Source organism: Watersipora subatra, chromosome 8 (genome assembly GCF_963576615.1).
Source record: "Watersipora subatra chromosome 8, tzWatSuba1.1, whole genome shotgun sequence".
Taxonomy (NCBI): Eukaryota; Metazoa; Bryozoa; class Gymnolaemata; order Cheilostomatida; family Watersiporidae; genus Watersipora; species Watersipora subatra.
In genome coordinates, this window is record NC_088715.1 from 45,677,259 (window position 1) to 45,693,404 (window position 16,146).

Here is a 16,146-nt window from a genome sequence, read left to right on the forward strand (position 1 = left end):
ATCAAATTAACAAGTTTTGTTGAGGCATCATGCTACCTCACACGTTTTCGGTAAAACATAATGTAAGTGTTTTAAGGGCATCAGTGGGGTAAATGTTAGTATTGTTGCTTTCCAAACAATAGATCCAAGTTCGTTTCCCAGCTCATGCACATCTTTGTATGACCTCAATTTTTGTTGTGGTTCTTTTTATCAAACTCACAGGTTTTGTTGCGCCATCTTTCCACCTCAAAGGATTTTGCTGAAATACGGTATGTGTTACAATTGCATTGGTGGTGTAAAAGTTAGCATTGTTGCTTCCCAAGCAATTGATCCGGGTTCGATTCCTGGCTGATGCACATCTTTTTATGACCACCATGGCCAGTCCCCAATATTTTTTGTGGTTTTTTTTATCAAACTAACAAGTCATTTTACGCCATCGTTTTACCTCAAACGTCTCTCCTGAAACACGGTATAAGTGTTACAATATGGTCAGTTGCGTAAAGGTTAGCATTGTTACAGTCCTAGAATTATATCCGAACTCAATTCCCGGCTGATGCACATTTTTGTATGACCTCCAAAGCCATTCCTCAAAAATTGTTGTGGTTCTTTTCATCAAACTCACAGGTCTCGTTACGCCATCTTTTTAACTCTAACGTTTTTTCTGAAAAACGAAATACCTGTTTCAATTGCATCAGTGGTGTACAGGTTAGCATTGTTGCCTTCCAAGCAATAGATCTGGGTTCGATTCCCGGCTGATGCACATCTTTGTATGACCTCAATTTTTGTGGTGGTTCTTTTTACCAAACTCACAGGTTTTGTTGCGTCATCTTATCACCTCAAAAGATTTTGCTGAATTATGGTATATATTACAATTGCATCGGTAGTGTAAAAGTTAGCATTGTTGCTTCACAAGCAATAGATCCGGGTTCGATTCGCAGCTGATGCACATCTTTATGTGACACCATGGCCAGTCCTCAATATTTGTTGTGGTTCTTTTAATCAAACACACAGGCTTTGTAACACCATCTTTTCACCTCAAAGGTTCTAATCGAAATACGGTAGGAGTTACAACTGCATCAGTGGTGTAAAGGTTAGCATTGTTGCCTTCCAAGCAATAGATCTGGGTTCGATTCCCGGCTGATGCACATCTTTGTATGACCTCAATAATTGTGGTGGTTTTTTTTATCAAACTCACAAGTTTTGTTGCGTCATCTTTTCACCTCAAAGGATTTTGCTGAAATACGGTATGTGTTACAATTGCATTGGTGGTGTAAAAGTTAGCATTGTTGCTTGACAAGCAATAGATCCGGGTTCGATTCCTGGCTGATGCACATCTTTTTATGACCACCATGGCCAGTCCCCAATATTTTTTGTGGTTTTTTTTATCAAACTAACAGGTCATTTTACGCCATCTTTTCACCTCAAACGTCTCTCCTAAAACACGGTATAGGTGTTACAATATGATTAGTGGTGTAAAGGTTCGCATTGTTACCTTCCCAGAATTATATCCAGATCCGACTCCCGGCTGATGCACATTTTTGTATGACTGCATCTGACAGTCTTCGAATGTTATTGAAGTCTGTTTTATCAAACTAACAAGTTTTGTTGAGGCATAACGCTACCTCACACGTTTTTGTTGAACCATAATATAAGTGTTTTAAGGGCATTAGTGGTGTAAATGTTAGTATTGTTGCTTTCCAAACAATGGATCCAAGTTCGTTTCCTGGCTGATGCATGCTTTTTTCTGACCGCCCTAGCCAGTCCTCAATAATTATGGTGGTTCTTTTTATCAAACTCACAGGTCTCGTTACGCCATCTTTTTAACTCAAATGTTTTTTCTGAAAAACGAAATAACTGTTACAATTGCATCAGTGGTGTAAAGGTTAGCATTGTTGCTTCACAAGCAATAGATATGGGTTCGATTCCCAACTGATGCACATATTTGTATGACCTCCATAGCCAGTTCTCAATATTTGTTGTGGTTCTTTTCATCAAATTCACAGGATTTATTGCGCCATCAAATTACCTCAAGCGCGTTTTCTGAAACATAATAAAAATGTTGTAATTGCATCAGTGGTGTAACAGTTTGCATGGTTGACTTCTAAACAATGGATCCGTGTTCAATTCCCGGCTGATGCGCATCTTTATATGACCACTTCTGCAAGCCTTCAATTGTTATTGAGGTTTGTTTTATCAAATTACCAGGTTTTGTCGAGGCATCATGCTACCTCACACAATTTTGGTAAAACAAAAGGTAAGTGTTTTAAGGGCATCAGTGGGGTAAATCTTAGTATTGTTGCTTTCCAAACAATAGATCCAAGTTCGTTTCCCGGCTAATGCACATCTTTGTATGACCTCAATGTTTGTTGTGGTTCTTTTTATCAAACTCACAGGTTTTGTTGCGCCATCTTTCCACCTTAAAGGATTTTGATGAAATACGGTATGTGTTACAATTGCATCGGTGGTGTGAAAGTTAGCATTGTTGCTTCACAAGCAATAGATCCGGGTTCGATACCAGGCTGATGCACATTTTTGTATGACCTCCATAGCCAGTCCTCAATATTTGTTGTGGTTCTTTTCATCAAATTCACAGGATTTGTTGCGCCATTAAATTACCTCAAGCGCGTTTTCTGAAACATAATAAAAATGTTGTAACTGCATCAGTGGTGTAACAGTTTGCATGGTTGACTTCTAAACAATGGATCCGTCTTCAATTCCCCGCGGATGCAGATCTTTTTATGACTGCTTCTGCCAGACTTCAATCGTTCTTGAGGTTTGTTTTATCAAACTCACAGGTTTTGTTGAGGCATCATGCTACCTCACACGTTTTCGCTGAAACATGATATAAGTGTTTTAAGGGCATCAGTGGGGTAAATGTTAGCATTGTTGCTTTCCAAACAATAGACCCAAGTTTGTTTCCCGGCTGATGCATGCTTTTTTCTGACCGCCATAGCAAGTCCTCAATAATTATGGTGGTTCTTTTTATCAAACTCACTGGTCTCGTTACGCCATCTTTTTAACTCAAAGGTTTTTTCTGAAAAACGAAATAACTGTTACAATTGCATCAGTGGTGTAAAGGTTAGCATTGTTGCTTCACAAGCAATAGATATGGGTTCGATTCCCAACTGATGCACATATTTGTATGACCTCCATAGCCAGTTCTCAATATTTGTTGTGGTTCTTTTCATCAAATTCACAGGATTTATTGCGCCATCAAATTACCTCAAGCACGTTTTCTGAAATATAATAAAAATGTTGTGCTTGCATCAGTGGTGTAACAGTTTGCATGGTTGACGTCTAAACAATAAATCCGTGTTCAATTGCCGGCTGATGCGCATCTTTATATGACCACTTCTGCAAGCCTTCAATTGTTATTGAGGTTTGTTTTATCAAATTAACAAGTTTTGTTGAGGCATCATGCTACCTCACACGTTTTCGGTAAAACATAATATAAGTGTTTTAAGGGCATCAGTGGGGTAAATGTTAGTATTGTTGCTTTCCAAACAATAGATCCAAGTTCGTTTCCCGGCTCATGCACATCTTTGTATGACCTCAATTTTTGTTGTGGTTCTTTTTATCAAACTCACAGGTTTTGTTGCGCCATCTTTCCACCTCAAAGGATTTTGCTGAAATACGGTATGTGTTACAATTGCACTGGTGGGGTAAAAGTTAGCATTGTTGCTTCCCAAGCAATTGATCTGGGTTCGATTCCCGGCTGATGCACATCTTTTTATGACCACCATGGCCAGTCCCCAATATTTTTTGTGGTTTTTTTTATCAAACTAACAGGTCATTTTACGCCATCGGTTTACCTCAAACGTCTCTCCTGAAACACGGTATAAGTGTTACAATATGGTCAGTTGTGTAAAAGTTAGCATTGTTACAGTCCTAGAATTATATCCGGACTCAATTCCCGGCTGATGCACATTTTTGTATGACCTCCAAAGCCATTCCTCAAAAATTGTTGTGGTTCTTTTCATCAAACTCACAGGTCTCGTTACGCCATCTTTTTAACTCTAACGTTTTTTCTGAAAAACGAAATACCTGTTTCAATTGCATCAGTGGTGTAAAGGTTAGCATTGTTGCCTTCCAAGCAATAGATCTGGGTTCGATTCCCGGCTGATGCACATCTTTGTATGATCTCAATTTTTGTGGTGGTTCTTTTTACCAAACTCACAGGTTTTGTTGCGCCATCTTTTCACCTCAAAGGATTTTGCTGAATTATGGTATATGTTACAATTGCATCGGTAGTGTAAAAGTTAGCATTGTTGCTTCCCAAGCAATAGATCCGGGTTCGATTCGCAGCTGATGCGCATCTTTATATGACACCATGGCAGTCCTCATTATTTGTTGTGGTTCTTTTAGTCAAACTCACAGGCTTTGTAACGCCATCTTTTCACCTCAAAGGTTCTAATCGAAATACGGTAGGTGTTACAACTGCATCAGTGGTGTAAAGGTTAGCATTGTTGCCTTCCAAGCAATAGATCCGGGTTCGATTCTCGGCTCATGCACATCTTTGTATGACCTCAATTTTTGTTGTGGTTCTTTTTATCAAACTCACAGGTTTTTGTTGCGCCATCTTTCCACCTCAAAGGATTTTGTTGAAATACGGTATGTGTTACAATTGCATTGGTGGTGTAAAAGTTAGCATTGTTGCTTCCCAAGCAATAGATCCGGGTTCGATTCCCGGCTGATGCACATTTTTTGTATGACCATCATTGCCAGTCCCCATTACTTTTTGTGGTTCTTTTTAACAAACTAACAGGTCATGTTACGCCATCGTTTTATCTCAAACATCTTTCCTTAAACACGGTATAAGTGTTACAATATGGTCAGTTGTGTAAAGGTTAGCATTGTTACAGTCCTAGAATTATATCCGAACTCAATTCGCGGCTGATGCACATTTTTGTATGACCTCCAAAGCCATTCCTCAAAAATTTTTGTGGTTCTTTTCATCAAACTCACAGGTCTCGTTACGCCATCTTTTTAACTCTAACGTTTTTTCTGAAAAACGAAATACCTGTTTCAATTGCATCAGTGGTGTAAAGGTTAGCATTGTTGCCTTCCAAGCAATAGATCTGGGTTTGATTCCCGGCTGATGCACATCTTTGTATGACCTCAATTTTTGTGGTGGTTCTTTTTACCAAACTCACAGGTTTTGTTGCGTCATCTTTTCACCTCAAAGGATTTTGCTGAATTATGGTATATGTTACAATTGCATCGGTAGTGTAAAAGTTAGTATTGTTGCTTCCCAAGCAATAGATCCGGGTTCGATTCTCGGCTGATGCACATCTTTTTATGACCACCATGTCCAGTCCCCAATGTTTTTTGTGGTTTTTTTTATCAAACTAACAGGTCATTTTACGCCATCGGTTTACCTCAAACGTCTCTCCTGAAACACGGTATAGGTGTTACAATATGATTAGTGGTGTAAAGGTTAGCATTGTTACCTTCCCAGAATTATATCCAGATTCGACTCCCGGCTGATGCACATTTGTGTATGACCTCCATAACCAGCCCTCCAAAATTGTTGTGGTTCTTTTCATCAAACTCACGGGTCTCATTATGCATTCTTTGTACCTCTAACGTTTTTTCTGAAAAACGAAATAACTGTTTCAATTGCATCAGTGGTGTAAAGGTTAGCATTGTTTATGAAGCAATAGATCTGGGTTCGATTCCCGGCTGATGCACATTTTTTGTATGACCATCATAGCCAGTCCCCATTACTTTTTGTGGTTCTTTTCATCAAACTCACAGGTCTCGTTACGCCACCTTTTTAACTCTAACGTTTTTTCTGAAAAACGAAATACCTGTTTCAATTGCATCAGTGGTGTAAAGGTTAGCATTGTTGCCTTCCAAGCAATAGATCTGGGTTCGATTCGCAGCTGATGCACATCTTTATATGACACCATGCCAGTCCTCAATATTTGTTGTGGTTCTTTTAATCAAACTCACAGGCTTTGTAACGCTATCTTTTCACCTCAAAGGTTCTAGTCGAAATACAGTATGTGTTACAACTGCATCAGTGGTGTAAAGTTTAGCGCAATAGATCCGGGTTCGATACCAGGCTGATGCACATCTTTCTATGACCTCCATAGCCAGTCCTCAATATTTGTTGTGGTTCTTTTCATCAAATTCACAGGATTTATTGCGCCATCAAATTACCTCAAGCACGTTTTCTGAAATATAATAAAAATGTTGTGCTTGCATCAGTGGTGTAACAGTTTGCATGGTTGATGTCTAAACAATAGATCCGTGTTCAATTGCCGGCTGATGCGCATCTTTATATGACCGCTTCTGCAAGCCTTCAATTGTTATTGAGGTTTGTTTTATCAAATTAACAAGTTTTGTTGAGGCATCATGCTACCTCACACGTTTTCGGTAAAACATAATGTAAGTGTTTTAAGGGCATCAGTGGGGTAAATGTTAGTATTGTTGCTTTCCAAACAATAGATCCAAGTTCGTTTCCCGGCTCATGCATGTCTTTGTATGACCTCAATTTTTGTTGTGGTTCTTTTTATCAAACTCACAGGTTTTGTTGCGCCATCTTTCCACCTCAAAGGATTTTGCTGAAATACGGTATGTGTTACAATTGCATTGGTGGTGTAAAAGTTAGCATTGTTGCTTCCCAAGCAATTGATCCGGGTTCGATTCCCGGCTGATGCACATCTTTTTATGACCACCATGTCCAGTCCCCAATATTTTTTGTGGTTTTTTTTATCAAACTAACAGGTCATTTTACGCCATCGTTTTACCTCAAACGTCTCTCCTGAAACACGGTATAAGTGTTACAATATGGTCAGTTGTGTAAAGGTTAGCATTGTTACAGTCCTAGAATTATATCCGGACTCAATTCCTGGCTGATGCACATTTTTGTATGACCTCCAAAGCCATTCCTCAAAAATTTTTGTGGTTCTTTTCATCAAACTCACAGGTCTCGTTACGCCATCTTTTTAACTCTAACGTTTTTTCTGAAAAACGAAATACCTGTTTCAATTGCATCAGTGGTGTAAAGGTTAGCATTGTTGCCTTCCAAGCAATAGATCTGGGTTCGATTCCCGGCTGATGCACATCTTTGTATGACCTCAATTTTTGTGGTGGTTCTTTTTACCAAACTCACAGGTTTTGTTGCGCCATCTTTCCACCTCAAAGGATTTTGCTGAAATACGGTATGTGTTACAATTGCATTGGTGGTGTAAAAGTTAGCATTGTTTCTTCCCAAGGAATTGATCCGGGTTCGATTCCCGGCTGATGCACATCTTTTTATGACCACCATGGCCAGTCCCCAATATTTTTTGTGGTTTTTTTTATCAAACTAACAGGTCATTTTACGCCATCGTTTTACCTCAAACGTCTCTCCTGAAACACGGTATAGGTGTTACAATATGATTAGTGGTGTAAAGGTTAGCATTGTTACCTTCCCAGAATTATATCCAGATTCGACTCCCGGCTGATGCACATTTGTGTATGACCTCCATAACCAGCCCTCCAAAATTGTTGTGGTTCTTTTCATCAAACTCACGGGTCTCATTATGCATTCTTTGTACCTCTAACGTTTTTTCTGAAAAACGAAATAACTGTTTCAATTGCATCAGTGGTGTAAAGGTTAGCATTGTTTATGAAGCAATAGATCTGGGTTCGATTCCCGGCTGATGCACATTTTTTGTATGACCATCATAGCCAGTCCCCATTACTTTTTGTGGTTCTTTTTAACAAACTAACAGGTCATGTTACACCATCGTTTTATCTCAAACTTCTTTCCTTAAACACGGTATAAGTGTTAAAATATGGTCAGTTGTGTAAAGGTTAGCATTGTTACAGTCCTAGAATTATATCCAAACTCAATTCCCGGCTGATGCACATTTTTGTATGACCTCCAAAGCCACTCCTCAAAAATTTTTGTGGTTCTTTTCATCAAACTCACAGGTCTCGTTACGCCATCTTTTTAACTCTAACGTTTTTTCTGAAAAACGAAATACCTGTTACAATTGCATCGGTAGTGTAAAAGTTAGCATTGTTGCTTCCCAAGGAATTGATCCGGGTTCGATTCCCGGCTGATGCACATCTTTTTATGACCACCATGGCCAGTCCCCAATATTTTTTGTGGTTTTTTTTATCAAACTAACAGGTCATTTTACGCCATCGTTTTACCTCAAACGTCTCTCCTGAAACACGGTATAGGTGTTACAATATGATTAGTGGTGTAAAGGTTAGCATTGTTACCTTCCCAGAATTATATCCAGATTCGACTCCCGGCTGATGCACATTTGTGTATGACCTCCATAACCAGCCCTCCAAAATTGTTGTGGTTCTTTTCATCAAACTCACGGGTCTCATTATGCATTCTTTGTACCTCTAACGTTTTTTCTGAAAAACGAAATAACTGTTTCAATTGCATCAGTGGTGTAAAGGTTAGCATTTTTTATGAAGCAATAGATCTGGGTTCGATTCCCGGCTGATGCACATTTTTTGTATGACCATCATAGCCAGTCCCCATTACTTTTTGTGGTTCTTTTTAACAAACTAACAGGTCATGTTACACCATCGTTTTATCTCAAACTTCTTTCCTTAAACACGGTATAAGTGTTACAATATGGTCAGTTGTGTAAAGGTTAGCATTGTTACAGTCCTAGAATTATATCCGAACTCAATTCCCGGCTGATGCACATTTTTGTATGACCTCCAACGCCACTCCTCAAAAATTTTTTTGGTTCTTTTCATCAAACTCACAGGTCTCGTTACGCCATCTTTTTAACTCTAACGTTTTTTCTGAAAAACGAAATACCTGTTTCAATTGCATCAGTGGTGTAAAGGTTAGCATTGTTGCCTTCCAAGCAATAGATCCGGGTTCGATTCCCGGCTGATGCACATCTTTATATGACACCATGGCCAGTCCTCAATATTTGTTGTGGTTCTTTTAATCAAACTCACAGGCTTTGTAACGCCATCTTTTCACCTCAAAGGTTCTAGTCGAAATACAGTATGTGTTACAACTGCATCAGTGGTGTAAAGGTTAGCGCAATAGATCCGGGTTCGATACCAGGCTGATGCACATTTGTGTATGACCTCCATAACCAGCCCTCCAAAATTGTTGTGGTTCTTTTCATCAAACTCACAGGTCTCGTTACGCCTTCTTTTTAACTCTAACGTTTTTTTTGAAAAACGAAATACCTGTTTCAATTGCATCAGTGGTGTAAAGGTTAGCATTGTTGCCTTCCAAGCAATAGATCCGGGTTCGATTCCCGGCTGATGCACATCTTTATATGACACCATGGCCAGTCCTCAATATTTGTTGTGGTTCTTTTAATCAAACTCACAGGCTTTGTAACGCCATCTTTTCACCTCAAAGGTTCTAGTCGAAATACAGTATGTGTTACAACTGCATCAGTGGTGTAAAGGTTAGCGCAATAGATCCGGGTTCGATACCAGGCTGATGCACATCTTTGTATGACCTCCATAGCCAGTCCTCAATATTTGTTGTGGTTCTTTTCATCAAATTCACAGGATTTATTGCGCCATCAAATTACCTCAAACGCGTTTTCTGAAACATAATAAAAGTGTTGTAATTGAACCAGTTGTGTGACAGTTTACATGGTTGCTTTCTAAACAATGGATCCGTGTTCAATTCCCGGCTGATGCACATCTTTATATGACCTCTTCTGCCAGCCTTCAATTGTTATATAGGTTTGTTTTATCAAACTAACAAGTTTTGTTGAGGCATCATGCTGCCTCGCACGTATTCGTTGAAACATAAGATAGGTGTTTTAAAGACATCAGTGGTGTAATTGTTTGTATTGTAGCTTTCCAAACAATAGATCCAAGTTCGTTTCCTAGCTGATGCATACTTTTTTCTGACCGCCCTAGCCAGTCCTCAATAATTGTGGTGGTTTTTTTTATCAAACTCACAGGTCTCGTTACGCCATCTTTTTAACTCTAACGTTTTTTCTGAAAAACGAAATACCTGTTTCAATTGCATCAGTGGTGTAAAGGTTAGCATTGTTGCCTTCCAAGCAATAGATCTGGGTTCGATTCCCGGCTGATGCACATCTTTGTATGACCTCAATTTTTGTGGTGGTTCTTTTTACCAAACTCACAGGTTTTGTTGCGTCATCTTTTCACCTCAAAGGATTTTGCTGAACTATGGTATATGTTACAATTGCATCGGTAGTGTAAAAGTTAGCATTGTTGCTTCCCAAGCAATTGATCCGGGTTCGATTCCCAGCTGATGCACATCTTTTTATGACCACCATGTCCAGTCCCCAATATTTTTTGTGGTTTTTTTTATCAAACTAACAGGTCATTTTACGCCATCGTTTTACCTCAAACGTCTCTCCTGAAACACGGTATAGGTGTTACAATATGATTAGTGGTGTAAAGGTTCGCATTGTTACCTTCCCAGAATTATATCCAGATTCGACTCCCGGCTGATGCCCATTTGTGTATGACCTCCATAACCAGTCCTCCAAAATTGTTGTGGTTCTTTTCGTCAAACTCACGGGTCTCATTATGCATTCTTTGTACCTCTAACGTTTTTTCTGAAAAACGAAATAACTGTTTCAATTGCATCAGTGGTGTAAAGGTTAGCATTGTTGCTTCCCAAGCAATAGATCCGGGTTCGATTCCCGGCTGATGCACATTTTTTGTATGACCATCATAGCCAGTCCCCATTACTTTTTGTGGTTCTTTTTAACAAACTAACAGGTCATGTTACGCCATCGTTTTATCTCAAACATCTTTCCTTAAACACGGTATAAGTGTTACAATATGGTCAGTTGTGTAAAGGTTAGCATTGTTACAGTCCTAGAATTATATCCGAACTCAATTCGCGGCTGATGCACATTTTTGTATGACCTCCAAAGCCATTCCTCAAAAATTTTTGTGGTTCTTTTCATCAAACTCACAGGTCTCGTTACGCCATCTTTTTAACTCTAACGTTTTTTCTGAAAAACGAAATACCTGTTTCAATTGCATCAGTGGTGTAAAGGTTAGCATTGTTGCCTTCCAAGCAATAGATCTGGGTTCGATTCCCGGCTGATGCACATCTTTGTATGACCTCAATTTTTGTGGTGGTTCTTTTTACCAAACTCACAGGTTTTGTTGCGTCATCTTTTCACCTCAAAGGATTTTGCTGAATTATGGTATATGTTACAATTGCATCGGTAGTGTAAAAGTTAGCATTGTTGTTTGATAAGCAATAGATCCGGGTTCGATTCGCAGCTGATGCACATCTTTATATGACACCATGGCCAGTCCTCAATATTTGTTGTGGTTCTTTTAATCAAACTCACAGGCTTTGTAACGCCATCTTTTCACCTCAAAGGTTCTAATCGAAATACGGTAGGTGTTACAACTGCATCAGTGGTGTAAAGGTTAGCATTGTTGCCTTCCAAGCAAAAGATCCGGGTTCGATTCCCGGCTCATGCACATCTTTGTATGACCTCAATTTTTGTTGTGGTTCTTTTTATCAAACTCACAGGTTTTGTTGCGCCATCTTTCTACCTCAAAGGATTTTGCTGAAATACGGTATGTGTTACAATTGCATTGGTGGTGTAAAAGTTAGCATTGTTGCTTCCCAAGCAATTGATCCGGGTTCGATTCCCGGCTGATGCACATCTTTTTATGACCACCATGGCCAGTCCCCAATTTTTTTGTGGTTTTTTTTCATCAAACTAACAGGTCATTTTACGCCATCGTTTTACCTCAAACGTCTCTCCTGAAACACGGTATAGGTGTTACAATATGATTAGTGGTGTAAAGGTTAGCATTGTTACCTTCCCAGAATTATATCCAGATTCGACTCCCGGCTGATGCACATTTGTGTATGACCTCCATAGCCAGTCCTCCAAAATTGTTGTGGTTCTTTTCATCAAACTCACGGGTCTCATTATGCATTCTTTGTACCTCTAACGTTTTTTCTGAAAAACGAAATAACTGTTTCAATTGCATCAGTGGTGTAAAAGTTAGCATTGTTGCTTCCCAAGCAATAGATCCGGGTTCGATTCCCGGCTGATGCACACTTTTTGTATGACCATCATAGCCAGTCCCCATTACTTTTTGTGGTTCTTTTTAACAAACTAACAGTTTATGTTACGCCATCGTTTTATCTCAAACATCTTTCCTTAAACACGGTATAAGTATTACAATATGGTCAGTTGTGTAAAGGTTAGCACTGTTACAGTCCTAGAATTATATCGGGACTCAATTCCCGGCTGATGCACATTTTTGTATGACCTCCAAAGCCATTCCTCAAAAATTTTTGTGGTTCTTTTCATCAAACTCACAGGTCTCGTTACGCCATCTTTTTAACTATAATGTTTTTTCTGAAAAACGAAATACCTGTTTCAATTGCATCAGTGGTGTAAAGGTTAGCATTGTTGCCTTCCAAGCAATAGATCCGGGTTTGATTCCCAGCTGATGCACATCTTTGTATGACCTCAATTTTTGTGGTGGTTTTTTTTACCAAACTCACAGGTTTTGTTGCGTCATCTTTTCACCTCAAAGGATTTTGCTGAGTTATGGTATATGTTACAATTGCATCGGTAGTGTAAAAGTTAGCATTGTTGCTTGACAAGCAATAGATCCGGGTTCGATTCGCAGCTGATGCACATCTTTATATGACACCATGGTCAGTCCTCAATATTTGTTGTGGTTCTTTTAATCAAACTCACAGGCTTTGTAACGCTATCTTTTCACCTCAAAGGTTCTAGTCGAAATACAGTATGTGTTACAACTGCATCAGTGGTGTAAAGTTTAGCGCAATAGATCCGGGTTCGATACCAGGCTGATGCACATCTTTGTATGACCTCCATAGCCAGTCCTCAATATTTGTTGTGGTTCTTTTCATCAATTTCACAGGATTTATTGCGCCATCAAATTACCTCAAGCACGTTTTCTGAAATATAATACAAATGTTGTGCTTGCATCAGTGGTGTAACAGTTTGCATGGCTGACGTCTAAACAATAGATCCGTGTTCAATTGCCGGCTGATGCGCATCTTTATATGACCGCTTCTGCAAGCCTTCAATTGTTATTGAGGTTTGTTTTATCAAATTAACAAGTTTTGTTGAGGCATCATGCTACCTCACACGTTTTCGGTAAAACATAATGTAAGTGTTTTAAGGGCATCAGTGGGGTAAATGTTAGTATTGTTGCTTTCCAAACAATAGATCCAAGTTCGTTTCCCAGCTCATGCACATCTTTGTATGACCTCAATTTTTGTTGTGGTTCTTTTTATCAAACTCACAGGTTTTGTTGCGCCATCTTTCCACCTCAAAGGATTTTGCTGAAATACGGTATGTGTTACAATTGCATTGGTGGTGTAAAAGTTAGCATTGTTGCTTCCCAAGCAATTGATCCGGGTTCGATTCCTGGCTGATGCACATCTTTTTATGACCACCATGGCCAGTCCCCAATATTTTTTGTGGTTTTTTTTATCAAACTAACAAGTCATTTTACGCCATCGTTTTACCTCAAACGTCTCTCCTGAAACACGGTATAAGTGTTACAATATGGTCAGTTGCGTAAAGGTTAGCATTGTTACAGTCCTAGAATTATATCCGAACTCAATTCCCGGCTGATGCACATTTTTGTATGACCTCCAAAGCCATTCCTCAAAAATTGTTGTGGTTCTTTTCATCAAACTCACAGGTCTCGTTACGCCATCTTTTTAACTCTAACGTTTTTTCTGAAAAACGAAATACCTGTTTCAATTGCATCAGTGGTGTACAGGTTAGCATTGTTGCCTTCCAAGCAATAGATCTGGGTTCGATTCCCGGCTGATGCACATCTTTGTATGACCTCAATTTTTGTGGTGGTTCTTTTTACCAAACTCACAGGTTTTGTTGCGTCATCTTATCACCTCAAAAGATTTTGCTGAATTATGGTATATATTACAATTGCATCGGTAGTGTAAAAGTTAGCATTGTTGCTTCACAAGCAATAGATCCGGGTTCGATTCGCAGCTGATGCACATCTTTATGTGACACCATGGCCAGTCCTCAATATTTGTTGTGGTTCTTTTAATCAAACACACAGGCTTTGTAACACCATCTTTTCACCTCAAAGGTTCTAATCGAAATACGGTAGGAGTTACAACTGCATCAGTGGTGTAAAGGTTAGCATTGTTGCCTTCCAAGCAATAGATCTGGGTTCGATTCCCGGCTGATGCACATCTTTGTATGACCTCAATAATTGTGGTGGTTTTTTTTATCAAACTCACAAGTTTTGTTGCGTCATCTTTTCACCTCAAAGGATTTTGCTGAAATACGGTATGTGTTACAATTGCATTGGTGGTGTAAAAGTTAGCATTGTTGCTTGACAAGCAATAGATCCGGGTTCGATTCCTGGCTGATGCACATCTTTTTATGACCACCATGGCCAGTCCCCAATATTTTTTGTGGTTTTTTTTATCAAACTAACAGGTCATTTTACGCCATCTTTTCACCTCAAACGTCTCTCCTAAAACACGGTATAGGTGTTACAATATGATTAGTGGTGTAAAGGTTCGCATTGTTACCTTCCCAGAATTATATCCAGATCCGACTCCCGGCTGATGCACATTTTTGTATGACTGCATCTGACAGTCTTCGAATGTTATTGAAGTCTGTTTTATCAAACTAACAAGTTTTGTTGAGGCATAACGCTACCTCACACGTTTTTGTTGAACCATAATATAAGTGTTTTAAGGGCATTAGTGGTGTAAATGTTAGTATTGTTGCTTTCCAAACAATGGATCCAAGTTCGTTTCCTGGCTGATGCATGCTTTTTTCTGACCGCCCTAGCCAGTCCTCAATAATTATGGTGGTTCTTTTTATCAAACTCACAGGTCTCGTTACGCCATCTTTTTAACTCAAATGTTTTTTCTGAAAAACGAAATAACTGTTACAATTGCATCAGTGGTGTAAAGGTTAGCATTGTTGCTTCACAAGCAATAGATATGGGTTCGATTCCCAACTGATGCACATATTTGTATGACCTCCATAGCCAGTTCTCAATATTTGTTGTGGTTCTTTTCATCAAATTCACAGGATTTATTGCGCCATCAAATTACCTCAAGCGCGTTTTCTGAAACATAATAAAAATGTTGTAATTGCATCAGTGGTGTAACAGTTTGCATGGTTGACTTCTAAACAATGGATCCGTGTTCAATTCCCGGCTGATGCGCATCTTTATATGACCACTTCTGCAAGCCTTCAATTGTTATTGAGGTTTGTTTTATCAAATTACCAGGTTTTGTCGAGGCATCATGCTACCTCACACAATTTTGGTAAAACAAAAGGTAAGTGTTTTAAGGGCATCAGTGGGGTAAATCTTAGTATTGTTGCTTTCCAAACAATAGATCCAAGTTCGTTTCCCGGCTAATGCACATCTTTGTATGACCTCAATGTTTGTTGTGGTTCTTTTTATCAAACTCACAGGTTTTGTTGCGCCATCTTTCCACCTTAAAGGATTTTGATGAAATACGGTATGTGTTACAATTGCATCGGTGGTGTGAAAGTTAGCATTGTTGCTTCACAAGCAATAGATCCGGGTTCGATACCAGGCTGATGCACATTTTTGTATGACCTCCATAGCCAGTCCTCAATATTTGTTGTGGTTCTTTTCATCAAATTCACAGGATTTGTTGCGCCATTAAATTACCTCAAGCGCGTTTTCTGAAACATAATAAAAATGTTGTAACTGCATCAGTGGTGTAACAGTTTGCATGGTTGACTTCTAAACAATGGATCCGTCTTCAATTCCCCGCGGATGCAGATCTTTTTATGACTGCTTCTGCCAGACTTCAATCGTTCTTGAGGTTTGTTTTATCAAACTCACAGGTTTTGTTGAGGCATCATGCTACCTCACACGTTTTCGCTGAAACATGATATAAGTGTTTTAAGGGCATCAGTGGTGTAAATGTTAGCATTGTTGCTTTCCAAACAATAGACCCAAGTTTGTTTCCCGGCTGATGCATGCTTTTTTCTGACCGCCATAGCAAGTCCTCAATAATTATGGTGGTTCTTTTTATCAAACTCACTGGTCTCGTTACGCCATCTTTTTAACTCAAAGGTTTTTTCTGAAAAACGAAATAACTGTTACAATTGCATCAGTGGTGTAAAGGTTAGCATTGTTGCTTCACAAGCAATAGATATGGGTTCGATTCCCAACTGATGCACATATTTGTAT

At 39.1% G+C, this 16,146-nt stretch overlaps 21 non-coding genes across 21 annotated transcripts; all 21 read left to right on the forward strand.

Annotated features, from left to right (window-relative positions):
• The first annotated feature begins 667 nt into the window (after window positions 1-667).
• Trnag-ucc (transfer RNA glycine (anticodon UCC)) lies at window positions 668-739 on the forward strand. Its single transcript has one exon. It is a non-coding gene; the product is annotated as a tRNA-Gly (tRNA).
• Window positions 740-1,052: 313 nt separating this feature from the next.
• Trnag-ucc (transfer RNA glycine (anticodon UCC)) lies at window positions 1,053-1,124 on the forward strand. Its single transcript has one exon. It is a non-coding gene; the product is annotated as a tRNA-Gly (tRNA).
• A 720-nt stretch (window positions 1,125-1,844) lies between these two features.
• On the forward strand, window positions 1,845-1,916 carry Trnav-cac (transfer RNA valine (anticodon CAC)). Its single transcript has one exon. It is a non-coding gene; the product is annotated as a tRNA-Val (tRNA).
• A 1,124-nt stretch (window positions 1,917-3,040) lies between these two features.
• Window positions 3,041-3,112, forward strand: Trnav-cac (transfer RNA valine (anticodon CAC)). Its single transcript has one exon. It is a non-coding gene; the product is annotated as a tRNA-Val (tRNA).
• Window positions 3,113-4,034: 922 nt separating this feature from the next.
• Window positions 4,035-4,106, forward strand: Trnag-ucc (transfer RNA glycine (anticodon UCC)). Its single transcript has one exon. It is a non-coding gene; the product is annotated as a tRNA-Gly (tRNA).
• A 499-nt stretch (window positions 4,107-4,605) lies between these two features.
• On the forward strand, window positions 4,606-4,677 carry Trnag-ccc (transfer RNA glycine (anticodon CCC)). The gene has a single exon. It is a non-coding gene; the product is annotated as a tRNA-Gly (tRNA).
• A 333-nt stretch (window positions 4,678-5,010) lies between these two features.
• On the forward strand, window positions 5,011-5,082 carry Trnag-ucc (transfer RNA glycine (anticodon UCC)). The gene has a single exon. It is a non-coding gene; the product is annotated as a tRNA-Gly (tRNA).
• A 718-nt stretch (window positions 5,083-5,800) lies between these two features.
• Window positions 5,801-5,872, forward strand: Trnag-ucc (transfer RNA glycine (anticodon UCC)). Its single transcript has one exon. It is a non-coding gene; the product is annotated as a tRNA-Gly (tRNA).
• A 701-nt stretch (window positions 5,873-6,573) lies between these two features.
• Trnag-ccc (transfer RNA glycine (anticodon CCC)) lies at window positions 6,574-6,645 on the forward strand. The gene has a single exon. It is a non-coding gene; the product is annotated as a tRNA-Gly (tRNA).
• Window positions 6,646-6,977: 332 nt separating this feature from the next.
• On the forward strand, window positions 6,978-7,049 carry Trnag-ucc (transfer RNA glycine (anticodon UCC)). The gene has a single exon. It is a non-coding gene; the product is annotated as a tRNA-Gly (tRNA).
• Window positions 7,050-8,775: 1,726 nt separating this feature from the next.
• Trnag-ucc (transfer RNA glycine (anticodon UCC)) lies at window positions 8,776-8,847 on the forward strand. The gene has a single exon. It is a non-coding gene; the product is annotated as a tRNA-Gly (tRNA).
• A 314-nt stretch (window positions 8,848-9,161) lies between these two features.
• On the forward strand, window positions 9,162-9,233 carry Trnag-ucc (transfer RNA glycine (anticodon UCC)). Its single transcript has one exon. It is a non-coding gene; the product is annotated as a tRNA-Gly (tRNA).
• A 718-nt stretch (window positions 9,234-9,951) lies between these two features.
• Trnag-ucc (transfer RNA glycine (anticodon UCC)) lies at window positions 9,952-10,023 on the forward strand. Its single transcript has one exon. It is a non-coding gene; the product is annotated as a tRNA-Gly (tRNA).
• Window positions 10,024-10,541: 518 nt separating this feature from the next.
• Window positions 10,542-10,613, forward strand: Trnag-ccc (transfer RNA glycine (anticodon CCC)). Its single transcript has one exon. It is a non-coding gene; the product is annotated as a tRNA-Gly (tRNA).
• A 333-nt stretch (window positions 10,614-10,946) lies between these two features.
• On the forward strand, window positions 10,947-11,018 carry Trnag-ucc (transfer RNA glycine (anticodon UCC)). The gene has a single exon. It is a non-coding gene; the product is annotated as a tRNA-Gly (tRNA).
• A 499-nt stretch (window positions 11,019-11,517) lies between these two features.
• Window positions 11,518-11,589, forward strand: Trnag-ccc (transfer RNA glycine (anticodon CCC)). Its single transcript has one exon. It is a non-coding gene; the product is annotated as a tRNA-Gly (tRNA).
• Window positions 11,590-11,921: 332 nt separating this feature from the next.
• Trnag-ccc (transfer RNA glycine (anticodon CCC)) lies at window positions 11,922-11,993 on the forward strand. The gene has a single exon. It is a non-coding gene; the product is annotated as a tRNA-Gly (tRNA).
• Window positions 11,994-13,690: 1,697 nt separating this feature from the next.
• On the forward strand, window positions 13,691-13,762 carry Trnag-ucc (transfer RNA glycine (anticodon UCC)). Its single transcript has one exon. It is a non-coding gene; the product is annotated as a tRNA-Gly (tRNA).
• Window positions 13,763-14,075: 313 nt separating this feature from the next.
• On the forward strand, window positions 14,076-14,147 carry Trnag-ucc (transfer RNA glycine (anticodon UCC)). Its single transcript has one exon. It is a non-coding gene; the product is annotated as a tRNA-Gly (tRNA).
• Window positions 14,148-14,867: 720 nt separating this feature from the next.
• Window positions 14,868-14,939, forward strand: Trnav-cac (transfer RNA valine (anticodon CAC)). Its single transcript has one exon. It is a non-coding gene; the product is annotated as a tRNA-Val (tRNA).
• A 1,124-nt stretch (window positions 14,940-16,063) lies between these two features.
• Window positions 16,064-16,135, forward strand: Trnav-cac (transfer RNA valine (anticodon CAC)). The gene has a single exon. It is a non-coding gene; the product is annotated as a tRNA-Val (tRNA).
• The last annotated feature ends 11 nt before the right edge of the window (window positions 16,136-16,146 follow it).